At 31.2% G+C, this 5,755-nt stretch overlaps 1 long non-coding RNA gene across 4 annotated transcripts; it reads left to right on the top strand.

Moving 5' to 3' along the window:
- The first annotated feature begins 613 nt into the window (after window positions 1–613).
- Window positions 614–5,510, top strand: LOC110685470. 4 transcript variants are annotated; one of them, XR_002504063.1, is made up of 4 exons: window positions 614–1,284; window positions 2,588–3,885; window positions 4,026–4,081; window positions 5,287–5,510. It is a non-coding gene; the product is annotated as an uncharacterized LOC110685470 (long non-coding RNA). The 4 variants fall into 4 exon arrangements; XR_002504062.1 differs by having other exon boundaries at window positions 634–1,284; window positions 3,822–3,885; XR_002504064.1 differs by lacking the exon at window positions 614–1,284 and having other exon boundaries at window positions 1,291–2,641; window positions 3,822–3,885.
- The last annotated feature ends 245 nt before the right edge of the window (window positions 5,511–5,755 follow it).

Below are 5,755 nucleotides of genomic sequence, written 5' to 3'. Positions count from 1 at the left end.
TTTTTTTATAATTTTTTTTATAATTTTGTGTTAATAGGGTATAATAATTATCCGAATTTAATCGGTTTTGTTTTTTTTTTTTCAATTTTCAGTTTGTGAGTCATCTTCGTCGAATTCGGGGTCGAAGGAGAAAATTGATGGCCGATACTCTGCTTCTGCAATTCAGCTACTGAGCTCATCGAATCCATTTGTTTATTTATTTATTTATATATTTGGCAAGTGTAAAACTATTGATTATGAATTTCAATTATATTATGTATTATGTATATATATAACATTTTGGTGATTATGAATTTCAATTATATTTGGTGTAGCATTTGGTGTGTTATTATTAATTATGAATTAATGTTATATTTGGTGTTGTATTAGTTTTCTGCCAATTTTTAAGTGAACAAAGACCAAAATATATATATATATATATATATATATGGACATTTCTGTCACTGGTTAACTGGTGCCAAAAGGAGGGCGTATATTTTTTTGGGTTTTGACATTGGTTAACCGGTGCCAATTTCGAGTTTTGCCACCGGTTCAAACCGGTGGCTTTTCCATCCCCTAATTGGCACCCCCCACATTGGCACCGATTCAAAACCGGTGGCATTGAGGGGTTTTGAACCGGTGCCAATTTTGTTTTTTCTATTAAGCTAGTGTATATACTAGTTTTCTATTTTGTGTACTAGTATATGTATTTTCGAAAAATTTGATTATTTGATATCGTATGAGGTTTTTTTTTTGAAAAAAAGTAAATAAGATCTTGGGAATTAGATGATTGATTATATGTGCACTAGTACAAAAGTGACATTAGGTAACACCAAATGGTAACACTTTTATAGTTATGAACTTATTCGATATATAAGTAACACTTGAGTAACACTTTAGTTTTATGTAACACTTGGTTGTAACACTTTTATATTAGATAACACTTGATTGTATCATTTTGATATTAGGTAACACTTAGTTATAACACTTTGATTTTATGTGGGGTTGTAACATTTTGATACTAAAAAATAAAATAAAAACATAATCGTTCTTATTGAGTTCTCTTTCCTCAAAAAAAAAAAAAGAAAAATTATCTTTTCTCCTTTATTTCTCGTTCCCAATTCCTTAATATCTCAAAATCTCAGTTGGTTCCTCACTGTCGCCTAGCCCACGCTGACGCCCACCCACACTGGCGAAAAAAGTTCTCACCGACCTCCCACTGGGCAACGATCCACATGTCTGTCAATCTAGCATTCTTAGCGGCCGTTGCTACTCTTAGAGTGGATCGGAGTCTTTCCGTGAAAGGTAATCTTTAATTTTATGTAGGTTTTTTTTGTTGGATTATTGATTTCAATTTCAATGGAAACCAACCACAACCGCGCGTAATTTTGTCTCCTTATAGTACACCTCCCTATTTCTTCTCAAAGGCAAAAAATTCTAGGTATTTTTAAAAGTTTCATCAATGGTGTCCATAACAATGGGTGGAGCAGAGACGCCCCGCATTTTTGTTAGTATAATTAATCAATTTGGGGTTCCTCCATTGAGCGAACTTTTTTGTTTTTGCTTAAATACGTTATTTAAATTGATTGATTGTTCAACCCACCCTTTATTAATCGACAATATACTTCTAATTTTCTTATCAAAATTCCCTGATTTCATATTCTAAAACTCTTTGATTATCTTTTGATTATGTTATGTGGGTGTATCGTCATTGCCCCACTTATTAATTTGATGACCCAATTTCTTGATCTGATGATCCAATTTTTATTTATGTTGCTTTGTTAAGTGGGTTTTGATTTTTGAGGTACCCAATTTATTTTTGGCTTGAATTATAGTTTATTATCAGATTTTTTGGCTATGATAAATTTGGATCAGGGTATGATGATGTATTCATACTCTTCCATGCTTAAAGTTTTGATAGTGTAAGAAGCTAGTCTATTAACTGCATTGAGGAGAAAGGAGTTGATTGTGTGTGTAAAGGTTTGCAATTTCTCAGCTGAATATATAGCTGGTTTGAACATCTCTTTGAAGCAGTTAATTCAAGAGAGGATGTGTTAAGGAGATTGATTTGACGTTGTGTATTTGAAGTATGTTGAAGTTAGGTTGGGTGATTGAACATTTGCTTAAACATGGTTGATACTCCACTTTGTCGTAAAAAAGAAGGCGAGAAGAAATTGATTGTTCTATGATCATGAATCATGATTATCCTGTCAATTGTTACTTTGCTAGCTATATTGTAGACCCCAGTAGACTTGTGATCTATTAAACAATTCATGTCTCATTTTCATCTAACAAGCTCATAGAAATTAGTTTTATGTTTGCACGCCTTGTTCTATCAAATCTTGATCACAATTGTTCATGCATTGCAGCTTGGGTACCAATGGAAAATATCCTTTATTTAGGTGGACTAAATATTGCCTCTGAGATCTACAACAAAGAATATATGACCAATTTTTGCTTAATTAAAATCTTATTGAATTAGACTCACATTTCATTTCTACAGGGTAGTGATGAATGACACTTAATGCAAGAAAATCCATATTAGTTAGTTACATGAGTAGGCAAGACAGAGGCTGCAAATATAATTGTGCAATACCTTGTCTATTAGGTTGGTTGATTTTGTCCTCACATACAGTGGATTGTTGAGCAACAAGCTTTGGAGGTAAGAGTTCAATGTAATCAACTCTCACTGTTGAATTCGTAAAAAGGAGTTTTATGAGGAAAGCAGAAAAGAACATTAGTTTAACTAAAACAAAGATGACTCTATACTTAAATTACCTCATACCCCCTCTCTATAAATACTAAAACAAAGATGACTCAATACTTAAATTATTTTATACCCCCTCTATATAAATATAGAGAGCATCACTTACTTGTTTGTTGTATATTTGTTAATGACAGGTAAGTACTAGAAATTGTGAATTTTATAGTCTCATTGTAGTTCCATGCTTGTCTTGGTGTGAGGGGTATTTTACCTCGTACCTCCAAATTGATTGTATATTGGTTGCATACATATCCCGAATTACACTTGTTCTTTATATAGCCCTCATAATTCTTTCAAACCTAAATTGTCTGATATTTTTCAGCCGTGTGAATCATGCATTTCATTCTAGAATTTCCCATTGTCTCTTTGCTTTTTTCTTTCGGTCAAGGGTTTGGATGGCTATGGACTGGTGGGAATGTTTGATACGGTGAGTAAAAGAAATTGATCATATTTTCTGAAAATAGTTTCTTAAGTTATTTCTTTCCATTTTTGCAGTTTTGATGCTTATATTTTCAAAAAATAATTTCCACTGTTGGCTTATATTAATTCTTCAAATTTGATGCTGCAGTAAGGGGTTAATGGGGGTAGGGAGATAGGGAAACGAGATCCTAGTAATAATAGCACTAGTACAAAACTAATCTAAGTTTTAGGGAATTGATCTATATATGAAAAGATTGGAATGGGTTACTGTTTTTCAAGGTGAGCGATGTGACTATGTGACAATTGATAATTCTCTTCTCAAATATTGTGGTGTGATTGCGTAAGACTTTAATTTGTTGATGCTTGTAGTGCAATCAATTTAGCTAATGGTTTTGATTTGACACATCTTAATTGTTGGTGTGATTCTCAATTGATTTTTGTTATGTTTTTTTATACCGAAGTTGCAACTTGGATTGGTGTGTAGATCTAGATTATATTGCCATTGTGGTGGGTTACAAATGTATTGATCGGAAACTAATTTGTGTATCTTGTTTTATATACGAAGTAAATGAATTGAATTTGTATGTAAAAAAGTTTGCCTTCCCTCTTCCCCTCTTCTTTCTAATTACTTACTTTCTTGATTGATTATTGCTTGTAGTTAAGGGCTGTTTGGCATGACATAGTTTGTCGAAATTTCTCCAATTTTTGTTGTTAATGGAGAGGTAATTTCATGCCCCATCCCCTTTATGTATACTTTTTTTTTTTCCTGATTTTTAAATTTGTTTGATTAATCAATCTTATTTCTTGCTTTGAACAAGTTGGGTGATGAATATTTACCTTTGCTGATTTGAATGTTGTATAGGTTTTGATTCCTATTCTGAAACCAACTGGATACACCAGTGCTGATCCTTCTAAAATGTAAGCTTAATCTAACCTTCAATATTTAACTTTCTAGAGTTTATTATTAAGTTGTTGCATGTTGTGATGTTTCTGGTACTGTAATGTTTTGTTACATTCTCTAACTATCTATTTACTTCAACCAATTCTGATGCATGCGAAATTCTTTCGCTGTAATTGTGATGGCCATGCCAATAATTGTTGATGAGACTAGAGGACAATTTAAACTAGAATAGGAAATAGGGTAGAGACTAGGGGTCTGAGTTAGCAAAAGGTTGCAAGTTTGAAGGAGCAGCAACATAAGGCTGCAGTCTGATTTGTTTCCTCTCTCATTTTCTTTAGTTATTCAATGGTGATAGTTCTAATTGATTTATGTGATTTATCACTTACTATTTATATTTCTTTCACCACTCCACTAATCAAAACCTTACCATCCCGATATTCCCATCTCCCACCTCCTCTTTCTCTATTCCCTCTTTTCATTTTATTGCTATCCTCAACTTCTATTCTTCATCCTCAATTATCTGGGATTAAACAAAGAAAAATATAAGAAAGTTCTCATTTTTCGTGTTTCTCGTACGTATAGGTCTTCAATTTTCCCTCCTTTTCTTATTTGTAGATCGATTCAAATTTTGGGGAAACACCGGTTACGCTTGTCGTGTGTTGTTCAAATCACTTAAATGGTCTTGTGACTATGTTATATGAAATTTTTTATATGATCAAAATTAGTTGATGGAATTTGACTTATGGGTTTTTTTTTTTCATTAATTGATCTGTATAAATTGATATGATTTTTAGGTATGAACTGATTTGTATTACGATTGAATTATTGGATATTCAATGATATGAAGTTTAAATCTCGGAAATTCATTACTTGTGTGACATATAGATTTGCTATTGAAATGGATGTAATTGTGTTTGTGATTCAAGCTGTATGTTCGATTTAATTTACTTTGGCAATGCTAAATTTTTTTAGAAATATGCTAAGTTCATATATCATATGATCAGATGGCAATGGTTATTTTTCATAATGGCCTATTACATTCATTTTTTGTGTTCACTTGTCAAGCCTAATTATGTCTCTCTGTTTAACTTTAGTGTATATTCGATTGATTTTTTTTTTAATTAAGTGTACGATTGATGTAAAATTTCAAACACAAGACTATAGCATATTTGATTAATTTAGTTGTATTATGAGTGTGATTTTTTTCCCCCTTATTGTGCAGATTAATTGAAGACAAAGATACTCGTAAATCTTCAAGCAATTAGTAGAAGATAGAGAGATACTTGATTCCATTAGTTTTCTTTCCTTCGAGCAATTTTTTTTTCTTTTAATTTTAAAGTAATAGTGTAATGGAGTACTACTAAGATTTGATATATTTTGTTTTTTCTTGTATTTGACTTCACCTTTATCAATTAAAGATTAAATTTACTTTATTGATAATGAATATTGCTTGTGGTGAAGTAATTCGTACCATTTTTGTGATTTATTTAATAATAATAATAATATTCATAATAATAATAATATTCATAGTAATAATAATTATTATAATAATAAAAAATGTTACTTATTAATTGATAAGCGTTACATTAATTTGCAAAAAGTGATACATAATGTCAAATAAAGTGATACTATGTGTGATAATATGATTGAAAAATGTTACCTAGCTAATAACTAACAAGGTGTTACATTAG

The sequence above is a fragment of the Chenopodium quinoa genome, unplaced genomic scaffold (genome assembly GCF_001683475.1).
Source record: "Chenopodium quinoa cultivar QQ74 unplaced genomic scaffold, ASM168347v1, whole genome shotgun sequence".
Lineage (NCBI taxonomy): Eukaryota > Viridiplantae > Streptophyta > Magnoliopsida > Caryophyllales > Amaranthaceae > Chenopodium > Chenopodium quinoa.
This window is presented reverse-complemented; position numbering and strand designations above follow the sequence as displayed.